The 12,273-nt window shown below is 46.3% G+C and overlaps 1 long non-coding RNA gene across 3 annotated transcripts; it reads left to right on the top strand.

The window, feature by feature from the left end:
- The first annotated feature begins 526 nt into the window (after positions 1 to 526).
- Positions 527 to 9,345, top strand: Gm33861. Of its 3 annotated transcripts, none has more exons than XR_380851.2 (4): positions 527 to 616; positions 771 to 838; positions 1,504 to 1,594; positions 9,042 to 9,345. It is a non-coding gene; the product is annotated as a predicted gene, 33861 (long non-coding RNA). The 3 variants fall into 3 exon arrangements; XR_001779652.1 differs by lacking the exon at positions 9,042 to 9,345 and adding an exon at positions 3,530 to 4,513; XR_380850.2 differs by lacking the exon at positions 9,042 to 9,345 and having other exon boundaries at positions 1,504 to 2,248.
- Positions 9,346 to 12,273: the final 2,928 nt, after the last annotated feature.

Genomic DNA, 12,273 nt, shown 5'->3' with positions numbered 1-12,273 from the left:
CAGAGGGGAGAGGAACTTCCGCAGGCCTGATGCTCAACCCCTAACATGGCCGCAAATGAGAGGGTGCTGCTCACCAACCAAGGCTGGGACTCTGCCTCCGGAGCCACACGTTTGTTAACACATTTTATTTGCTAGAACAGCAATGGAAGCAGAGAAAGAGAGGAAGAGGGTTAGAGGACCACTCGGTGTAGAGGGAAAGACCAGAGCAACAGCTGGAGGGAGGGGAAGGTCGGCTGCAGCCTGATTCATCTCCGCATTGCCTTTCCCCGTGGGATGTTCTCAGAGGATCAAAGGGAGGCAGGCATCCCCTCTGCTGCCGGCTCCCTGGCCTGTCAGAGGCTTTTCTCCCACCCCTGTTTAGCTTCCCGATGAAGAATGAACGATTTAAACAGACTTTTCTGTGTTCTTTATTTTTAGTTCAGGAAGTATTTGCCTTTTATGTTTGTATATGGGAATGTGAGTTCCGATGGGAGCCGGCCAGCAGCTGGCTACCGGGGATGGGTTGGGGGGAGGATGGGTCAGGGGTGGTAAATAATTAACAAAGCTCTGGGTCACAAAGCTCGCAGTCTCTCCCAGGCCCTTGCCAGTTGTGGAATTTCCATGTCTACATTACTTGGTAAGTGATGCTTAGCGATACTGGGGGTCTTGGCTCTGACGTCGTCCTCAAGAGAAGGACTGGGTGTGGGGCAGTGCTATGTAGCCTTGACCTTGTAAAAAGGAAGAAACGTCTTCCTCCCGCCTCTCCCTTCTTCTTCTTCATGCCAATCTAGAATTGCCTCAAGTTCCAGGTACCATGCTAGCCCTGTCTAGCCTTTGACTGTCATCTGGCTTGACAAAGGTAAAATCAACTCTTAGTATCTGATGTGTTTATAAAAAGATAAAGAGGTATACGATATGTTCTGTGGGGGGGGGGGGGTGGTGAGGTGTGGGGAAGGGGGTGTCTCAGTGGGCCCATGCTGAGGCATCCCTTCCCCTTGAGGGACCAGCTACAAAATGGTATAGTATAGAATAGAGTTTATTTATGGCATGGGGAGGAAGTTAAGATGGTAATAGAGGCAGAGAAGGGCAGAGAGATAGAGTAGAGAAATAGAGGCTGGCCATGGCCATGAGCACATGGAGAGAGGGGGGAGGGGAGAAGGAGGAGAAGAGCCCAAGAGGGCAAAAGAGAAGCAAGCTGGAAGCAAGAGTAAGAGAGGGAGGAGGGGGCAAGCAGCCCCGTTTATAGTGGGTCAGGCCTACCTGGCTATTGCCAGATAACTGTGAGGAGGAGTTTAGACAGAATGCTAACAATGTCTCCTCAGGACGTGCATAAACAATCTAGATATAACCAGCCAAGGTGTCAGTGTGTTCCTTTGCTTTAAAAAAATCTGCCTTTTAATACTGCCTTTGGGGGCAGGAGTAGGTCTTCCTGTCCCGCGGCTAGGAATGCACCGTCTGCTTCTTTTGAGCCGAGACTCTTCCTCTAAGAAACAAGGGTGGAAAACCACCTGTTCTCCTTCACAGGGGCGTGCAGCTACGGCGATGCAGACGAAAAGCAGGGGAGTGGTGTGAGGAAAGATATGGCTGGCCGTGAACGTACTAAATACACACAGAGGTGATTGCGTGTTATCGTTCTTCGTGTGCTCTCCTCCCCCACGCCGTTAGACCCTACATATGTGGAAGTCATTATGGGAATAGAGCAGTGTCTGCAGACTGCCTAACAGCTGTGTTGGACAAACCTAATCATTCCACCAGACAGAGGCGGTCAGTGAGAACCAGTCCTGGGTAGATCTCTCTGGTAGGGACAGACGTCTAGCACTTCCATCAGTGCAGGACAGAGGACAATAAATCAGAGAGCGTGTGCTGATGGTAGAGGTGGCCCGCCTTGTTGGAGGCTGGTCTTAGGGCATTCTGAGATAAAGGAGATACAGAAAACAACCATGCGTGCCAAACTCCCTGAGGTCTTCTCCTTAAGAATCTTTCATGCAGCAGTTTAAATGAACCGAAAATAATTCTCAGGGGGTTTATTCATCTTAATTATATTCTCTCTCTGCACCCAAATGTGAAGATAAAGCTGTCTCTGTGTTCTGTTGACTGTACATAGACAGACATCCTGTTCTACAGTCTATCATCTATCAATCTGTCCATCCATCCATCCACCCTCTGTCCATCATCACTTTTGTACTAAGATATGATTGAAACATAAAACATCATACATATTTAATGTATACAACTTGCTGAGTTTAAGGGTAAACATACAATTAAAAAATATTTATTTTATGTTTGTGAGTACATGGTTGCTGTCTACACACACACCAGAAGAGGGCATCAGTTCCCATTACAGATGGTTGTGAGCCACCATGTGGTTGCCAGGAATTGAACTCAGGACCTTTGGAAGAGCAGTCCGTGCTCTTAACCACTGAGCCACCTCTCCAGCCTGTAAACATATAACACCATCTTTGCAAACACATTTCTAAATCCTGCCTGTGGTGGGTTGAGTGAGAATGATCCCATAGGCTCATATATTTGAATGCTTGGCACTGTTTGGGAAGGATTAGGAGGTGTGGCCTTGTTGGAGCGGTGTCACTCTGTTGGAGGAGGTGTGTCTGGGAGTGGGCTTTGATGTTTCAGAAGTTCCCACAGATCCCAGTTTCTCTGCCTCCTGCTTATGTCTCAAGAGATGAGCTCCCAGTGCCATGCCTGCCTGCTACCATGTTCTTCATCAAGATGGTCACGAACCCTCATTCTCCTGAACCATTTAACCCCAATTAAATGGTTTTTTGTTTGTTTGTTTTCCAATTAAATGTTTTTTTTTTTTTTCTGTTAAGTCACCTTGGTGACTTACACTAACAAAAAAGTAACTAAGACACCACCTTTTAGTTGTTATTATAGTTTGTGGGAAGAAAACGTACAGGATCTGCCCTTTTTAGGAAGGTCTAAGTACATGATATAGCACATACTTGTGTGTGTGTGTGTGTGTGTGTGTGTGTTGTTTTTTTTTTTCAGACAGAGTCTCTCTAAATATCCTTGGTTGTCCTGGAACTTGCTATGCAGAACAGGCTGGCCTCAAACTCACAGAGATTTATGCCTGCCTCTGTCTCCCAAGTGCTGGGATTAAAAGCATGCACTCCCACATCTAGCCATAGTTCATACTTTTGTAAAACAGGGTCTTCTATGTCAGCCTGGCTTCGAATTCTCATCGTAGCCCAGAGTTTTCTTGGGCTCACCATCCTCGTGCCTCAGCTCCCCTAGGGCTGAGCAACACACATGTGCATCACTGACACTATTGTTAGCCACAGACTCCAGCCCGGCTATTGACTGCCACCACTCAACAGTCTTCTGGAAGTTTTAGGTTTTCTATTCCTTGTGTAAGGGAGACCATTAGTATTTGTCTGTCTGCGCCTGGCTTGTTCCACTTAGCATGATGTTCACTGGGTCCATTCATGATGTTGCTAATGACAGAATTTTCTCTTGTTGAGGGCCAATAAGAAGGGGAGAGGGGAGAGAGGAAGGGAGGGAGGAAACTTTCTAACTGTCCGTCCACCAGTAGGCACTGAGGTTGAGTCCAGCAGTTGGTTATTGTGAACAACGGTGCGGTGAACACAGAGGAGGAGTGGATGGTTTCATCTCCATTGGGTAGGTAGTCCAAGGTTGAACAGCTTGCTCAGACAATCACTTTATTTGTAACTCTTGGAGGATTTTCGCTGCTATCCTCCAAGATGACTCCATCAATGTCGGCTCCAGCCAAGAGTGTATCATGGTCGCCTTCTCTCCTCAGCCTCTCCAGTGCTTGCTATGCTTTAAAACACCTTGCTTTAGTATCACAGTGATTGCATTGTCTGCAGATCGAGGTAACCTGTCCTTTCACTCCCGCGTTCTGAAAGATGTGTTAAAGCAAGACATGTTAACATTTAAACAGTGGATATTCAGCAACAATAACAACAACAACACAATAACAGCAAGCAAACCTGTATTTCTTGCCTCTTCTCTGATGATATTCCCTGAGACTTGACCATAGGGATTGTGTTGTATGTAGATGTATCAACTCGCATTGGGCAAGTACACTCAGTCATTCTCTGAGAGGTCACGGATGGGGGCAGGGCCCCAGAGGATGATGGGACGAGGCCGGGAATGAGTTACACACACCACCCATATATGGACTTCTCAAAAACAAAGGAAAGACATCAGAAGAGCATTTTGTGACTGGTGCAGATATCCTCCTCCCTCTCCTCACCACCTCTCTTCTTGCTGGAAGAGATGGGTCCTGCTTGTGATAAGCAGTGCTTTCTCCTCTGCCATCTTCAACCTCACAGTCAGCTATACACTCCTTCACCTACTCATAAACCCAGCACATAGTGAATAAGAGCTTACTACGTGCTAAACTTGGCTCCAAGAGGAAATGGGGAATGAGGCTGGCCCTGTCCTTGCGTTTATGAAACGTGCGTGGAACCACAGGGTATGGGCAATAAACAAATCAGGATGAATCAGCCTGGATGGGGGGGGGGTGGCTAGGGGGGTAGGTGGTGGTGTCATGAATACAAGGAAACAGAGTCATGGTAGGGGCTGACATTGGAGGGAGAGTACAGGGGGAGCTGTCAATGAGGTTTACACTGGAGCTCAGACCCAAGCACTTCTGGGTCAGAGCATTCTGTGCTAGGGTATCATATTGTTCCAGGGTGGAAAAGGGACCACCTGATTTTCTTGGAGGCCAAAGTTCACTTTGCTGCTGCTGAGCGCTTTCTGGGTGTTTGGAATTCTGGGACAGCATTCTGTCCTTTAACCAGTACCACTGGTGGGGTACTTGTAAGGTTCATATACCCAGGTCTCTACTGGTGTCCTCCTTTGCCCGATTCTAGAACTGCCTTCTCATCCTTCTCTGTGTCTAGCTAGGCTTCTAAAGTCTCTGTCAACAATGTTCACCAAAGCCAAAGCCAGCATAATGATTGCCTAGCAACTTCAGGTGACAGGTAGGGTGGGTTCCCAACTTCAGGTACACTCTGGAGTCTGGTGACTTGTCCAGGGCTGATAGAATGTCTATTGGAAAGAGGATAGCATGTGTGAACAGAGCAGTCCTCTGAGTCTCTTAGATGGGCCTGGTTTGGAAGAATGGGATGGGGTCAGCCCTCCTCTTCTAAATCAATAATGTGGATGATGTGGAAGAAAGAGAAACAGACATTTGTCCAGAGAAATATTCATGATATGGAAAGAACCTTCCTCCCTCTTGCAATGTGACGCTTTGTGTGCATTTTTGTTGTTGTTTTGTTGTTGTTTTTTGAGACAGGGTTTCTCTGTGTAGCCCTGGCTGTCCTGGAACTCACTCTGTAGACCAGGCTGGCCTCAAACTCAGAAATCCACCTGCCTCTGCCTCCCAAGTGCTGGGATTGAAGGCGTGTGCCATCACTGCCCGGCTTGTGTGCATTTTCACATGGATATTCCCAGAGTTCACCTGCCCAGAGGTCTTGCCTGTTGTTGGGGTTCCTTTCCACCTTCTCTGGAGGTACTGGAAACACACAACGATCACTGTTTATCATCTGAAAGGAGCAGCTGAGAGAGGGAACCCCTTGTGACTCATTGTAAGTGAGAAGAGGGATTCTGCACCTTTGAAAACCCTCAGAAACTTAGTCATCTCTGACTACAGCAGCAGTTCTCAGCCGTCCCAACACTGCGACCCTCTAACACAGTTCCTCGTGCTGTGGTGACCCCCAGCCAGACAGTTATTTTCATTGCTACTTCATTACTGCGATCTTGCTACTGTTGTGAATCATAATGTAAATATCTGATATGCAGGATGTCTCATATGTGGCCCCTGTGAGAGAGTCTTTCGGCCCCCAAAGGAGTCTCAACCAGTGGCTGGTGGTTGAGAACCACTGGTCTAATGCCTGCTCCCCAAGTCCACCCAGACTTCTGAGTTCTGTAACCTACACATCTCCATGGACACATTGCTCATTTCTTCTTTGGGGGCTAATCTGCATGCATTATTCATTTACTTATTTGAAACTAAAGTTAGTTAAGTTTCTACCATGGGCTTGAAAGTTACTGAAGATCACAGGCAAACGTGACAAGGGTGATGAGGTAAACCAGAAGGACCAGGGAGCCAAGAAGAAAGGGGAAATATTGTACTTTCCAATAGGACCAGAATAATCTCTCTGTTCTTGCTGGTCTCAGCTTCTCCATCCCTCCTTACTCCACCCCTACCCCCAGAATCTCTTCTGGAGAGCCATTGAATGTCATTTGTCACCTTCTATTCAGTCACTTCCAGTGACACAGCAATTTGAAGCCATCTTTTTTATCCTTCTTGCCTGGCAAGATCCTGGTCTCCATTATTTTCCCCAAACATAGCTGCCCTCCAGTTTCTCATAACCACAAGTTTCCTGTTTATGGAGACCCAGTGGGATGAAGGCTCAGTCCTTTGCCCAGGGGCTGGCTGGCTTTCTTTCTTTCTTTCTTTCTTTCTTTCTTTCTTTCTTTCTTTCTTTCTTTCTTTCTTCCTTCCTTCCTTCCTTCCTTCCTTCCTTCCTTCCTTCCTTCCCTCCCTCCCTCCCTCCCTCCCTCCCTCCCTCCCTCCCTCTTTCTTTCTTTCTTTCTTTCTTTCTTTCTTTCTTTCTTTCTTTCTTTTTTCTTCCTTCCTTTCTTTCTTTCTTTCTTTCTTCCTTCCTTTCTTTCTTTATTCTTCTTTTTTTAATACTTCTAGGTTAAGGGCTGGAAGGAAATGCTCTAGGACATTAACATGCCTGTGTAGGAGTTGACTCTGCTCCTGAGGCCTCATTACACCGGATCCTTCTCCTGAGGATCTAGGGTGGAGCCAGCAGTATTAAATCAACTATTCAAATGAGGACATTAGCATGCACTCCCCAACCCAGGTCCCATATACCTGCTGGAATTTTAATAATTTAAGCTATGACCTTCAGCATTTTTATTACACATTGACTTGACTTACTATGCCACGTGGGGGATGCTCACTAATCAAGTCTATGGGAGACTTGCAGGGAGCAGCTGGGATCCTTAAAGATGGACAATGTTTATTTCCACACCAGCTGCCGCAGAACTTTTCCTCTTATTGGAGATTCTTGTCTAGTCCACACCTCATGAAATGAACGCGTGAGTTCGCACGTTTCTTGTGTTTTGAAGTTTCTCTTACAGACTCATTCCATTGCCAGATGACCCACTGGCTGCTCCCTGGCTCGAGACATAATCCATCAGTTTGGGAGTTCTTCCTCTTTACGTACAGTGGCCGGCCTGGAGACCAACAGCTGCTGCAGCTCTGACTCACGTCTCTCACTGATAAGTGAGCAAAATGGAGCTCGCCAGAAATCACACACCGCCCTGAGTCACCTTAGATGAAGGACATGGGTCTTTGGCATTCAGGTTTACTTTCCAAAGTGCCGATGAGTTCCTCCAAAGATTCTTTGGTCCCCAAACTTCCCTACAGGTTCTTCTTGGGAGTTCCTTAGTTGAAATATTTTCCATTTATCATTCCTCCTTTTTCATTCATTTTCTTCCCCTTCCTCCTTTCCTTTCTTCTTCCTCTTCTTCCTCCCTTTCTTTTCCTTCTTCTTCTACTCCTCATCCTCTTCCTCCTCTGCCACCACCACTACTACTACTTCTTCTTCTTCTTCTTCTTCTTCTTCTTCTTCTTCTTCTTCTTCTTCTTCTTCTTCTTCTTCTTCTTCTTCTTCTCCTCCTCCTCCTCCTCCTCCTCCTCCTCCTCCTCCTCCTTCTTCTTCTTCAGAAAGGGCTTCATTATAAAGGCTGCTTCACCTGAAACTATACAGATGTGGTTGGCCTCAAACCCGTAGAGATCCTCCTGCCTCTGTCTGAATGTTGTGATTAAAGGCATGCACCATCATGTTGACATCTATGTATTTTTCTTAGTACCCACAAGAAATGTGTTTCTTCTAGAAAAAAATAAACATAAAAAAATAAACCTCCCCAAACTATAAAACTAAAACCTCTACGATCACAGCTTGCCTAGTTCATCAATACATTTGTTGGTTGGCACCAATTCTGGGTTCTTCAGCGTCAGGGTTAGAGTTATTACCCATGCCGTAGTATACACGCTGCATTTTTTTTTTTTTTTTTTTTTAGTGCCAGTTTATGACATGTGTTGATCTCTTTTCCCTCTGTCAGTTCCTTTCCTTGGCCTTATTTTGAATTTTTTTCTGCATCATTTCAATGAACGTACAATAACAAATTATACAATTAAAGGTGCCTATACGGGATAGTTAACACTCTGAATTCTGTAGTAAGCATCCTTGCAAGAACTCTCAAAGTGCTTGCCACTTGAGTGTCTGCCAGAGTAAACCTAATGTTCATGTGCCTGAAAGATGAGTTAACAGTAACAACAGTAAGAATTCGGACTGAATCTAACTCAGAGTTCCCTGTCTCCCTACTAATGCTTCCGCCCTAGGAATGGATACTTTGTTTACATTGTTCCACGACAGGAATGTATGAACAAGGCAATATGTTATTATTTTAGCTCAGAACAGTCAATGTAGCCAAACCCAAGCACAGGACTATTCATCTGTAACTCCAGATCTCAGGAGACAGTAGCATCAGGTGCCAAGTTGGAGGCCAGTCCAGGCGACATAGCAAGACCATGTCTCAAAACACCAAAGGAAGGTGGCATGAGAAATGGCTCAGGAGTTAAGATCACTTCCCACTCGTCCAGAGGATCTGAGTTCACCTCCCAGCGCTGGTGTCTAGTGGCTTATAATCCCTGTAACTCCAGCTCCAAGGGGATCGTAGTGGCGCCCTCTTCTGGCCTCTGTGGGCACCTGTACACTCATAACACAGATACACTCAAATGAACACATACAAATAATAAAAACGACCCTCAAAAGTACCCAAGATAAGAACTGATTGCTGGGGTTGGTATCTTGTTATCTTATGCTTCCAAATGGGAAGACTGAATCTCAGAGAGTGAGAAACTCCACACGGTGGGGTGGGAGTGTATTGAGACAGAAGAGGTCTTCTCCGGGATCTGTCGCCTGTCGTGTGTTTAATGGTCCCGAATGAATAACTTGATTCATCCATCATCTCATGTCTTCCTTCTGTTTCCCTAGAATCCAGACGCAGCAGGGTCAATTTGCTTCCTAGCTAAGCTGGTCCATCTTCTCTGAATGACTTTCAGTAGGTGCTCATTGTAACTTCTGAGCCAGAAAAGAAGAGATAGAAACAAAACACGGAGCAGGAAGAAATAGCCCCAGAGGGGCCGCCAGGTGCACTGCTTGGGTGGGGCTGTGTCTCTAGAGGGAGGAAGGAATTGTTGTGACGATGAAACGCGCCCCAGCCCTGCCTCACACCAGTGAGAATGGCTAAGATCAAAAATTCAGGTGACAGCAGATGCTGGCGAGGATGTGGAGAAAGAGGAACACTCCTCCATTGTTGGTGGGATTGCAGGCTTGTACAACCACTCTGGAAATCAGTCTGGCGGTTCCTCAGAAAATTGGACATAGTACTACCGGAGGATCCAGCAATACCTCTCCTGGGCATATATCCAGAAGAAGCCCCAACTGGTAAGAAGGACACATGCTCCACTATGTTCATAGCAGCCTTATTTATAATAGCCAGAAACTGGAAAGAACCCAGATGCCCCTCAACAGAGGAATGGATACAGAAAATGTGGTACATCTACACAATGGAGTACTACTCAGCTATTAAAAAGAATGAATTTATGAAATTCCTAGCCAAATGGATGGACCTGGAGAGCATCATCCTGAGTGAGGTAACACAATCACAAAGGAACTCACACAATATGTACTCACTGATAAGTGGATACTAGCCCAAAACCTAGGATACCCACGATATAAGATACAATTTCCTAAACACATGAAACTCAAGAAAAATGAAGACTGAAGTGTGGACACTATGCCCCTCCTTAGAAGTGGGAACAAAACACCCATGGAAGGAGTTACAGAAACAAAGTTTGGAGCTGAGATGAAAGGATGGACCATGTAGAGACTGCCATAGCCAGGGATCCACCCCATAATCAGCATCCAAACGCTGACACCATTGCATATACTAGCAAGATTTTATCGAAAGGACCCAGATGTAGCTGTCTCTTGTGAGACTATGCCGGGGCCTAGCAAACACAGAAGTGGATGCTCACAGTCAGCTAATGGATGGATCACAGGGCTCCCAATGGAGGAGCTAGAGAAAGTACCCAAGGAGCTAAAGGGATCTTCAACCCTATAGGTGGAACAACATTATGAACTAACCAGTACCCCTGAGCTCTTGACTCTAGCTGCATATGTATCAAAAGATGGCCTAGTCGGCCATCACTGGAAAGAGAGGCCCATTGGACACGCAGACTTTGTGTGCCCCGGTACAGGGGAACGCCAGGGCCAAAGGGGGGGAGTGGGTGGGTAGGGGAGTGGGGGTGGGTGGGTAAGGGGGACTTTTGGTATAGCATTGGAAATGTAAATGAGCTAAATACCTAATAAAAAATGGAAAAAAAAAAAAAACAAAAAAAAAAAACAAAAAAAAACAAAAAAAAAAAAAAAAAAAAAAAAAAAAAAAAAAAGAAGCACTCTGCAAAGGGACAAAGCAGGAAGCCGCTGAGGCTGAGAAGGACGGACCAGGACAGCGCCCTCTAGTGGGACGTGGCTTCTAGATTAATAGGCCTGGCAGCAAGCTCGCTTTTGCTGGTTTTTAAAGCAGCAAAGGGTAATTTTCCCACGTGGATTTATGTTTGAAGATATCCCTAGAAGGTTTAAGCACAATTTCTGGTTGCTTTTAACAACTGGTAATCTCAACTCGGTATGCAATTCAAATGACGGCATTTTCTTTTTTTCAGAGAGCCAGATTAACTGAGCACTATATTCCAAATAGGCGTGTTGTAAAAGTAGTTTTTGCATTTTGGAGTAAAGTGTTTTAAAATATGCTTTTGTAATTAGATTATATTTAAAAAAACAAAACAAAACAAAAAACCTTATCTTTCCCACCTGGGCAGGGTTTAAACAAAGCCCAGGCAGTTTAAGGCTATTTTTAGTTCTGATTACTTATTCAGCTAAAATAATCCCAGGTTCAGCGGTTTATCTGGAGGAGGCACGACAGCTGGGCTCTCCCAGGCAGCCTCAGGTCAAAGCCTACGTCTTTATCAGGATCACGTGCTCTCCGCCTCCCCCGAGGACGGGAGGGAGAGCATACGAGGTGGCATGCTCTGTGACGCTAGTGTCGGTTTCACCAGCCTGGAGCCAGCAAAGTGGAGGAGAAACTGCTGATTCAGGGGCCTTCGATATGGCTGAGCTCACAGCAGGGAAAATAGGTCACTAATGACACGTGGCAAGAAGCCAAAAAAAAAAAAAAAAACCCAAAACAAAACAAAAAAACCCAGTGGCCAGGAGTTCTGAGAGGTCTGCCAAGGTCTGCCATGGGCAGGATCCATTGTCCTTGAATTCCAGAAAGAAAGCAGCGTGCTTTAATTTACTTAAAGTAGTCACAGGGCCACGGGACTCACGGGCTAAGACCATGATCTGGTCCCCCGTACACCGCGATGGCCCCAGAGTCCCTTCGCTTTGAGTTCTCAAGCTGAGACTATTGCTTGTTTTCCTCCGAGGCAGCAGGGGCAAAAGTGGCAATCTTAGCCTCCGTGCTTTCTTGTCCACTGAAGGGGTTCGCATCAGCGTGGCCTGAACCACGGCTGATCTTCGAGAAGCATCTCTCTGGTTCTAGGCAGAGGGTGTCCGGTGTGGTCCTTACGTGCTAAGACAGTGTTTTACTTTATCTTGGGGAGTGTCTCTCTGGACTGATGTGCCCTGGCTATGTTACTAGTTCTGTAGAAGAAGGAGGAGACGGAGAGAGAGGTTGGGAGTGTGTGGTGTAGACCCGGAGGTTCTTTCTCTCCCTTATCCCAGCCAACACCCCTGGAAGGATGCTAAATCAATTTTGTAGGAACAGCTCCAATACAGCAGGGTTGTCAGAGGAGCCCAAGGAAGCTCTTATCAGATGAGTTTCCAGGTCATGGTGCCATTGTTGGCAGAGGGACCACAGTTCAAGACACCCTGATCTAGGGTAGTCTTGGCCCTACCCACCTCATGAATAATTTCCACAATGCCTAGAACTTGCTCCACGGGTCAGTAATCACTTTAGAGTAAGACACATCTTGTTCATCTTTAATTTCCAGGCTCCATCAGTGCCCAGCACAGAGACAGAACGCAGAGCGCAGCGGTGGATCGCATTAGCCAGTGACTAAACCCTCTCGTGTGATAGTCTATCAGCAAATAAGATGGGTCGCAGAGCTGCTCTTCTCTAGGGCAGGGATTAGCCCACGTGGGATATTGATTTCCTTGACGG

This window comes from Mus musculus, chromosome 10 (genome assembly GCF_000001635.26).
Source record: "Mus musculus strain C57BL/6J chromosome 10, GRCm38.p6 C57BL/6J".
NCBI lineage: Eukaryota > Metazoa > Chordata > Mammalia > Rodentia > Muridae > Mus > Mus musculus.
The sequence above is the reverse complement of the archived record's forward strand: the minus strand, read 5'-3'. Positions and strand labels throughout refer to the sequence as shown.